Source organism: Sinocyclocheilus grahami, unplaced genomic scaffold, assembly GCF_001515645.1.
Source record: "Sinocyclocheilus grahami isolate Dianchi unplaced genomic scaffold, SAMN03320097.WGS_v1.1 scaffold540.1, whole genome shotgun sequence".
Taxonomy (NCBI): domain Eukaryota; kingdom Metazoa; phylum Chordata; class Actinopteri; order Cypriniformes; family Cyprinidae; genus Sinocyclocheilus; species Sinocyclocheilus grahami.
Window position 1 is genome coordinate 169,822 of NW_015505719.1, and position 11,328 is coordinate 181,149.

Below are 11,328 nucleotides of genomic sequence, written 5' to 3' on the forward strand. Positions count from 1 at the left end.
CCAGAATGTGTCTGTGAAGTTTCAGCTCAAAATACTCCACAGATCATTTATTATATCATTTTGAAAATGCCTATTTTGAGTGGAAGCAGAAACACACTGTTTTTCGGGCCTGTCTCTTTACATGCAAATGAGCTGCTGCTCCCCGCCCCCTTATCCAGAATAGAGCTGCGCCGTTACAGCTTGGACCTGCTAAAAACATCTGTTTTGGTTCTGATTATCATGTTTATCGCGCTGAAATCATGCGTTTTAAACCATATGAGTTTAAACTTCTGATATACGGTTTTCTGAGTGCACACATCTGAAGCACACGGACAGAAAGCGGCTGTCACAGCATGTGAGTATTAAACTAAGTTCTCTTTCACACACAAGTTTACGTTAAAAACATACACAAGTTAAAAACATACACAAGTCGGTTATGTCTGTGAAGGTAAACTGCTGGGAAATAAATTGCATGTTTATTTTAGATCTGTGTGGCAGCAGCAATATACAGTAAATAAATCAATAAATCCATTGCTCTCTTGTCTCCTCTGAGGCTGGGACTCTAAATAGTGTTCTGTGCTCGTCTGTGCAGACAAAGGCAGACCAGTTATTATGTTTTTCTCAAACCTTCACCATGGCATTAGAGCTGGTAAACCATTGTCGCTTGCAAAATCAAAATGACGGCGCCGTGGGTGGAAATTTACAGATTAAGGGGCGGTAATATTATAATGAGATCCCTTTGCCACATCACCAAGGGAGCGAAATCTGACACGCTCGTTTTCTCAGACGCTTGCACAAAAAGGCTTAACAAAACAAAGTTACTGGGTTAATCTTTTTCACGTTTCCTTGGTTGGTAGATGCATCGGGGACCTGATTATAACACTTAAAATCTCGAAAAGTCCGATTTTCATGATATGTCACCTTTAAAATTAGCCAGTAAAGGAAAAGGTGTTTCAATTGGTGAAAATAAATGTATTAATTTATTATACTTTTTTCATTTAAATTTTAACCCAAAATGTTAATGTTGAAAAGCTAAATTCCATGGAAACTTTTATGCACATACAGGCTTTTAAGAGAAAAAAAAGTAACAAACCCGTCATATGCAATATTCTAAAATTTGCAGATTTATCACCCCCCCCTCCAAAAAAAAAGGTGTCGCAAAAAATAAAGACCTACGATGTGTATGCAGAAGAGCTGTTCTTTACCTCAGACATTTCGCAGTCCGTTCTCTGGGCTTGAGAAGGATCAATCTTGTAATTTACAGCCTGGTACAGAACCTAAGACAAGAGAGGAGAGCAAAGCATTGACTTTCTCATTCCTGCCCTTCAGCACAATACCTTTTTTCTCTTCAATTTTCTTTGCTCTTAAATGTTTAATCGTTCTGGCAGTATTTATACTTGGCACGGCAGTAAGACTTATTTAAATTACTATTCCATTCCTCAGTACATTTTCTTTTGAGTGTTTCAATGTGGTGACTATCTCGGTATACGTAAATCTACTTTAGGCCTTTCCTGAAAGCAGCCTGACACCAAAGCAGTCAACACAGAGGGAGATAGAGGCGACTACAGCTGGAAAGAGTTCTTAGGGGGTAATAGTGTGTGTGTGTGTGTGTGTTGGAGGTGATTTCTAAAACTTAAAAGCTGTGTTTTAAGTTTGTTTATGCATACTGTGTCCAACACAACATATGTCTATACACAGAAACTAGGGAAGAAAAGAGCAGGAAACTTGGCAAATGTTTCTATAGAATAACTATTCAAAGCATTCCAGCTTTGTAAATATACTGTATGAGGCATCCTGGGGTTTACACTATGACTTCAGTGGAGATCAGGAGTTAGCTTTTACCTTGAAGTATCAATTACTAGTTATTAATTATAGGAAATATTACATGTAAGCCTACATACAAAATGTATGTAGACACTAGCAACCATCTCGCTCTTTACATGTATAAAATAGCTAGAGGGACAATATATCTAAGTGGACAAAAAAGGCACCTGCGTCTGAAGGGAACTAGAAGCTGCTAGAAGATTCTGGATGCTGCTGGGAGGACAGTGTGTGAGCGTGAACGACATCAGCTCCTGACGGGTGGAAAGCTGCGAGTACGTCTCACACTGACCCAGCTGAGCGCACACATCCCAACCATCACTATAGCCTAGAGTGAGAGGGGAAAAAAAGGGAAATTTATGGAAAGCGGTCATATACAGGAGACATGAGATTTCAAACTGACTTTGGAGGAGGAGGTCAGGCATTTCTTATGTTTCAACTTACACTTAGCAACCAACGTTTTCCAGGGCCTGAGTGCTGTTCAGAACTGCCTTTTAAATTTCAATTCAATTCAGGAATATTTAATTGCAATTTTAATTTTAATTCAAAAAAGAGAATGAAAATGGAATAATATAGCTGCTATGCAAGTGATTTTCAACTAGAAAATGAAAGTCTGTCAATCAATGCTGGTTTGATAAACCTAGATTGAAAGTTTCAAAAGTCTATAATTAGACAGACAGAATGATAGATAGAATATCAGAACAATACAAAAAGATAGAAAAACAAAGAGTGATAGAAAGACTGCCAGATAGATAGAACAACAGAATGATAGAATGTTAGAACAACAGAACTATCAACATAACCAGACAGACAGACAGGCAGACAGAAAACAGCAAAACCCACATTCCCCTGTTTTAGCACCAGCTACTGTAGCTCCGCGGTTTTAGTTATATCATAGTCTCAAGATTCTGTTGCAGTTCTATACTTGTTTTTCCATCCGTGGCTCTTATTGCCTCATGTATTCAGTAAATCTTTCTAATCTCTAGCACTCTCCCTCTCTTCCTCATTCTCCACGAGTGACTGAATAATTACACAGTGAAGCAGGAGAGAGGCTAACCCATTTTCCACACTGATGTTAGTGAGGCTGTGAGACTGCTGCCGATAGCAATCAAAGATTAGCACATCTTCTGTTCTCAAGCCTGCATTAATCTACCCCAGCCTGAAGCATACACACACACACACACACACACACACATGCATGCAACACCAGTCTCTTTCCAATATCTGATGGTGCATTGACTGAACAGCACCACACAAGCACACACACATAAAACACATTTGAGTTCTGACTACAGATGCATCTGACTGGAATGATAAAGATGGGCCTGCTGATCAAATTCAGAACATTTTGTTATTCAAACTTCACTTAGGTAAACACCAAAAGAGCAACTTCTAGCCAAACTATCATAAAAATGTCTGCAGGAACATACTTAAAAATACTGTGGGAACCCTGTAGACTCTTTTGAAGATGGTTTTATTACAGCAGAAACACTCGTTAAAGTTATTTTACATTATTAATAAGCTATTTTGGTGAATCTTCTTCATTTGCATTTGTTATCATTTTGTTTGCACACAGTACCATTCAAAAGTTTGGGGTGGTTTTTGAAATAAGACTCTTATGCTCATCAAGGCTGCATTTGTGTGATCAAATATACAGTAAAAATAGAAGCATTGCGAAATATTATTGCAATTTAAAATAACTATTTTATTTTACAATATTTTTTAAATATAATTTATTCCTGTGATGACAAGGCTGAATTTTCAGCAGTCATTACTCCAGTGCCACATGATCCTTCAGAAATCATTTTAATATGCTGATTTGGTGCTCAAGAAAAAAATCTCATTATCAATGCTGAAAACAGTTGTGCTGCCTAATTTTTTTTATTTTTTGGGTGGAAAAACTTTAAGGATTCTTCAATAAATAGAAAGTTTAAAGAATGGCATTTATTTCAAATCCTCAAATCAAACATTGTAAATGTCTTTACTGTCACTTTTGATCAATGTACTTGATAAACAAAGGTAATACATTTCTTTAAACTGAACTTAACCTTTTGAACGGTAGCGTATATTTATTTATAATTCGATTTTAAATATATACTTTTTTTGTCTGCTGACAAATGTTAGAGTTATAGCTTCTAAATGTGTTTATGCTACATGTTTTATAATAAATATCATAATTTACACAGAAACCATAGTAATACTGATCATGAACTGTTTTGTGTGTGGTTACTTGTGGTCCTTTCCTGATCTCATCGCTCTCTCTCCTCTCCAATCACTTCCTGTCATTGCTTCAGCTGTCCTATCAATAATAAATGCAACAAGGGCAGAAATATATTACTGTTACTATGCAAGAACAATGGCAAAAGTGAGGTGAAATAGATTGAATAGGCTTATGTAAAAAAAAAAAAAACTCTAATATTTCGTCCTTATGTAATTTCAGAGGACCTTTCTTTTAAAACTGTTAAGCTTTAAGATTTTAAAGAATACAAAAGTCTGATCCCTGAAAATCCACAGTGCATTTCTTGGATTAAAACAAAGTAGAAAGTGAAGAGAGATTTAGAGTCAAGCTGTGCCGGCTTACCTGCAGCCATCAGATCCTGGCAGTGGATGCAGGAGGCCTTGAAGTCCTGACAGCAAAGAGCCTGTTCTGCCAGCAGCGTGAGCACCTGCCCCTTCCTCTTGACCTCATCATCACCTAAATACACACCAAAACCATCACACAACCATGAGATATGACTTGGAACATTGAAAGGAACAGTTCATAAATAAATGAAAACTTAATTGAAAACTGACTCACTCTCATTCAAGGTGTAGATGAGTTTGTTTCTTCATCAGAACTGATTTGGAGAAATGTAGCATTACATAACTTGCTGAGAAACATCCATCATAAAGGAGTCTTAACAAATGAGAAGTTTTTACTGGAGATATATTGGAAGCAATATTATAGATATTATATGCATGCATATTTTAGCAGAAAGCAGTGGTTTGAAGTTAAAAACATGAACATTATGAATTTGTTTATTACAAACATGAAGCGTTTTGCTTCACAAGACATTAATTCATGAACTGGAGTTGTGTTAATTGCTTGTGGATTATAGTGATGTTTTAATCAGCTGGATGGACTCTCATTCTGACGGCACCCATTCACTGCAGAGGATCCATTGGTGAGCAAGTGATGTAATGCTAAATTTTTCCAAATCTGTTCTGATGAACAAAGAAACTCATCTACATCTTGGATGGTAGGAGGGTGAGTAGATTCTCAGCAAAGTTATTCCTTTAAGCCTGTCTATTATCATCAGCAGCAGCACAATTCATTTCAGTTTAGATGAATTAAAGAAACTGTCACTCATTTCAAAGTTCACTCTTACACTCCTCAATGTACTGATCACTATCATATATTAACAAATATGCCACAAGACATCGCTTTACTATTGAAATATTCAGTCTGACGGAAGTGCAAAGGTCCAGAATATGAAACTGCTCCGCATTAAATTAATTTCCTTTCAGATGTTTTTCTGATAAATTCCTGGAAGGCTGCTTAGATGTTGTACAAATATCACAATCACATCTCAGAGAATGCCCTCTTACACAGCTCTGATCTCGGTCCAAAATAAGAGAATAAAAAAGACCATGAAGCCTGATGAAAACAGTGATAGGGGTTGTCTTTTTCATTAAAGTGTGTGTCGAGCATCAAAGGCCAGAAAGGCAATAATACGAGCGGAGACAGGAGAGTGAGCGTGCACATGTGTGCGAATGCCTGCGATCCCATGGATATGATTATTCGCAAGTAAAATCAAAAGGGTTGATACTATGGGAAGTGGCATATCGCCTTATTCCAAACTGATTTATGTGTGACATGGAAGTCTTGATATATCAGGAGTATTTATTGCTGTCTGTTTCTCCTCGTTTCACCTCTCTCTTATGCCAGAGCAGATACAGGCGCAGGAGCGCTGACACACACGCACAAACAAAACAGGCCTACGGCCATTAGTCGAGGGTAAGCCAAGGTGAATACATCAAACACTAGCACGGCAAACACCCAGTCACTTCATAGAGAGCTAATCAATTCCAATATATACGACAAGAAGAGCTTCTGACGTCCTGCATACTGATCCGCCTGACATCCACAGAGGAGAAGAGAGTCACCTCAATTACCCCTGCCACCAACACAAGAACTGATCGCTTCACCTATGAGAAGATGACTGACATTCATGCTGGCTCACAAAGTAAGTGGCCGAAAGAGATTCGAAAGAACGTTTAACTAATGATACTTTCCACAAACAGGGAACACTCTGGTGTCCCGTGACTTTTTTTTTTAGAGGCACCGACAACATGCTTTCTGATGTGAGAATTAAGTAGAATTACCTAGATATGTTAGATAATTCTACAATAAAAAGCTATCATAACATAAATCTATCATTAAATAGCCTAGCTAGAATTAAATATCAAATATGTGTATCATCCATTAAAATTCTAATTTTGGCCAACTGTATATAATTTCAACAATTGATATTCAACAATTACACTGTACAGCAATGTTGTGATTTGATTGTTAATAAGCTGTAATATAATTAATTCAATATTTAGCTGTTACCCCTGTTAAATGCTGCTTAAAACTGTGACTGTGAATAATTTCATATTTCTTAATTTGACAAAAACTGTTAACTGCTTTCAAGTCAAGCTTAATCATTCAACCTAATATAAGAAGAAAAAAAAGATCAAATAATTATAACAAATATTGTAAAGTACTCCACTGTTCAAAAGTTTGGGGTTGATAAGATTGTTTTAATGTTTTTGAAAGAAGGTTTTTATGCTTACCCAGGCAATTATTTGACCAAAAACACAGTAACATAGTCTTTTTTTAATAATAGGAGTTTTTTTTGTAATAATATAAATGTTTTACTGTCATACATACATATACATATTTATAAAACGGATAGTTCCGGTCCTTGATTCTGACTGGCTGAGCCATGTTCGAAGCTATTGTAAATTAAGGTGCGTTCCGATTGACAGGGTCCCTACGCAGTGTTTACTGCTCCCTACTCCCTAAGCACGGGATACCCGTTGAAGTGGACATCACTGACAATAATCGCTCATTTGGAACGCCCCAGAACATCAAAGAAAGGCAACAATGGGGTGACGCAGATTATTATAACATAAATAAATACAGTAATTTATTTTATTTCAAATTTAAATACATTTACAATTATGTATCTAATAAATTTTATTTTTATGCATTTAGCAGATAAAATAATATATAAATATAGTCATATACTGTATCGCGTACCTTGTCAGTGTCGTGCGCTTTTCTTGGCCATTTGTTGTGATAAACAGGAAAGTGTGTCCAGCTGAATTCAATTTGAGTTGTGTTAAAGGGGTCATATGATGCTTTTTTAAAGATCATTATTTTGTGTATTTGGTATAATAGAATGTTGACATGCTTTAATGTTCAAAAAACACATTATTTTTCAAATACTGTACATTATTGTAGGTCCTCTATGCCCCGCCTCTCTCAAACGCTTTGTTTTCTACAAAGTCCCTCCTTCCGACAAGCGCAGTCTGCTCTGATTGGCCAGCTGACCCAGTGCATTGTGATTGGCCGAACACTGCAAGCACTCGTCAGAAATGTAACGCCCCTTACCATAATCGCGAGCTTCATCTTTCAAAATAAACGTAAAGACAGTAAATAATGTCATTAGTTTTACCATCAGTTCAAGCCCGAAAGGGGAACAGAGTCGCGTGACAGACACAGTGATGAAGCTGGTATGTGTTTGCAGTACACAAGCCACGGTTAAGACAGCCGACTCCACTGTGATGTGACCCCCTCTCTCCCCCTCCCTCTCTCCCCCTCTCTCTCACACACACACAATGCGCAAAACTCCGCATTTGAACAGTCAATAGCAAATACTTAAACTAATAACAAAACAGTAGCTGATTCAGAAGCACCAGATTGTCATAGCAAAGTCAGAATTAACTCCTCTCCTAGGTTCCTGGAGTGCAACGATGATAGATGTCCCTATGCATATTTCGCACATTTTCTAGAGGGACATCTATCACCGTTGCACTCGCGTCTTGCACGAAAGAGCCGCATGTTTAGAAAGCCATGTAAAAAAAAAAAAGTTTAACTTTGAAAAAACATATCTTGAGATTTTATGGCGGGGTTTCCCCCCCCCACCACCTCACTGCAACTCATGTTTTTAAATGAAAAATGTACTCTGTGTGATTTCGGTCCTTTGTATTAAACTATGCATACATACATGATGCTGTTTTGTTTATAGTTGTTTAAGCAACTTAGTTATTTATAATTGGTTTATAAACATTATTTTATACATTATGCACTTTGAATAAACATGCATTAGTAATATTTTGCGCGATGCGCCCTCTTGTGGCCACAGGAAAGAAGCCAAAAGCTTTTCTTCACCCTAACTGAAATTATGCATTTTAAATTCGAATATAATTCGAATTTTAATCATATTTAAGAACAAAATTCGAATTTAGTTTTTCAGCCATTTTGACAGCCCTAATTTTCACCAGCTAAAAATGGTTTTAAGTCAGTTATTTCTATCTTTTGCTCTAGGAAAGTCAGTAGGAAATATCAGTTTACATTTCCAAACATTCATTTTGCCATTAATTGGAATAATCTAGTGCATTTTTTTGTTTGCACAAGAAGTCTGATAACAGCCAGCGCTCCACACAGAGATCTGATCTCATCATCATCCAGTCTGTCTGGAATGACATGAAGAAACAGAACAAACTGAGACAGACTAAATCAGAAGAACAGTGGCAACGTCTCCAAGATGCTTCGGACCTTAACCCCATCGAGCAAATTTGGGGCGAGTTGGAAAATAAACTGGACAGATTTATTGTACATTCAAAGGAAAGCCTTTGGCTTGAGTTGCAGAAGGCATGGGATTAAAATCTGACCTCAGAAGACTGCAGAGGGTAGTCCGGACTGCTGAGCGAATCATTGGTACAACCCTCCCTTCTCTCCAAGAACTGTACTCATCCAGAGTGAGCAAAAGGGCTGGCAAAATCACTCTGGACCCCTCACATCCAGCACACTCCCTCTTTGAACTGTTGCCATCTGGTCGACGCTACAGAGCTCTGAGCACCAGAACGACCAGACACAGGAACAGTTTCTTCCCTCACGCAATCCATCTCATGAACACTTAACAATAACTGTGGAACACACACTATTTATACACTCATTTAACTAACACTCATACTCAGTCTACACCTAAAATTTGCACATAATATACAGTACGTGTACATACAAAAACTGTCTATTGTAATATACCTGCACATACAATTGTCGATTTATATATTTTTATTCCTCATTTACTTGTTCTATTTTTTATTTATTTTTTTTATATTTTATTTTCTGTGTTTTTTGTTCTGTCACTGTCATTCTGTTACACTGTGGAAGCTTCTGTCACGAAAACAAATTCCTCGTATGTGTAAACATACCTGGCAATAAAGCTCATTCTGATTCTGATTAACATTAGTGTTGAAGTTCTCAGGAAATATATTAACACTATATCAGAGAGATGTGCTGCTGTAATTGCTGCAAAAGGTGGACATACCAAATATTAACGTTAAAAGTGGATAAAAACACTGACTCACTTCATCTGATATTTGTTTTGCTCAGAGCAACCATCTGCATGTTTCATGAACATTATGAAATGAAATCATGTTTTCGAGGCAAAAAAGGGTCAATATTTTCAGATCTGTCAGGTGTTCTAACAATTTTGTCCACCACTGTAATGTATACGGTGTGTGTATATATTATATATATATATATATATACACACACACACACACAGATGGAATAATAGCACACCCCATTTAAAACAAATAGTGTAAAAATACTAGGGCTGTCAATCAATTAAAATATTTAATCGCATGATTGTCATGAGTTAACTCATGATTAATCGCAACTTAATCACATTTTTATCTGTTCTAAATGTACCTTAAATTAATACTTTGGCAGAGTTTAGCTCTAACCCTAATCAAACACACCTGAGCATGCTAATCAATGTCTTCAGGATCATTCGAAAATCACAGGTAGGTGCGGTTGATCAGGGTTGCAGCTAAACTCTGCAGCGCATGAGGAACCCTAGCATAGAGCATGAAGACTAGACATGTTTCAAAGGTCATAGATGTTTTTCAAAAGAAGGTTCCCATTACTTCTCTGTATCTGCATTGAGCAATTTACTTACCAGTTTAAATCAAAGCCTGTTTACATTTTTGCAGGACAGGGCAGCTCACGTCTTCTGAATATGCAAAATGTACATTTATTATTACATTTGTTTGCCTCTCTGTATCCACATACTGTATTTGGATGCAGCAAAAATGTCAATAAAACTGTTTTCATTTATATATTTGACTGTTTCTGTTGTCAGACAACGGAATGAATATGAAATAGTGACTGAAACGTGACCCATTAAGACTACATAACCAGCTCTCCCTTCCAAGATGTTAATCTGCACAAAAATCCTGATTTATAATCGAGCCGTCGTCTGATGAAATCAAATGCACATAAGATAAAGACAATAGCTGTGCTGTGATTTCAGCTATACTTGCATGTAAAATTAGAGAAGCAACATAATCTGTTTTAACTGAAAGCGCTGGTCCTCTCAGCCGCTCGCTGAACAGAGCAGACGCAGAGGTGTGCGTGTATGGGATTACATCTCTGCCGCAATTCTGCGCGCGAAAGATCATATTCTGAGCGCGCAAAAGTGCGTTTTGCACGCGCGCGAACTGAGTTTTGTGGATAAAATGTTTGTCTCGCAAAGAAAAAATTATTTCGAGCGCACGAAAATCAATTTTGCATTTAAAATAAGTTTTTGAAAGTGTGCAGACCTTCTCTTTTGCACGTGCAACGTTTCACTAGCTTGCTCACCTGATGCCCGCCCTCAAGTGCTCTCTAAATGCCAACAGCTCGCGTGCTCAACACAACCCAGCGTTACAATATGCCACAATTCCAGCCAATCAGAGACAGAGGCTGCAAAATTCTTATTGGCTGCCTTGACAACCAATCACAACATTCCTTGCATTACCACGACAGCAGAAAAGGAAAATGCATACATAATTATTATTTAAGTGGATATTCTGATCATATTTTTTTCCAAGCACATTTTACCAATTCCAAACGACATCAATCTTAATAACTACTATTAATCTTGTATTTAATAATTTATAATTGATATATAATTATTCATGAAGGCTGGAAGTGAAAAATGTCTTAAATTCAGGTGTGCATAATTATTAAGCAGATTTTCTTTTACAGATAAAATGAGCCAAAAAAAGAGAGATTTAACTCAGACTGAAAGTCAAAAATTATTAAATGCCCATGAGAAAGATTCAAAACTAATACAATACTAGAAATGGCAAAGTTAATGCATAACCATTGGACAGCAAAATGCTCAGTGGGTCAGCAGGGTCAGTCAAAAACATGTGGAGAAGAAAATATGCATGTTAACTGCAAGGTTCTCAGAGACTTAGGTTAAGTATAGAATCCTAAAAAAT

General features: G+C 37.0%; 1 pseudogene; it reads right to left on the reverse strand.

Annotated features, from left to right (window-relative positions):
• LOC107555605 (neuroblastoma-amplified sequence-like) overlaps positions 1-11,328 on the reverse strand; it is a 197,259-nt pseudogene that overhangs the window by 98,609 nt on the left and 87,322 nt on the right.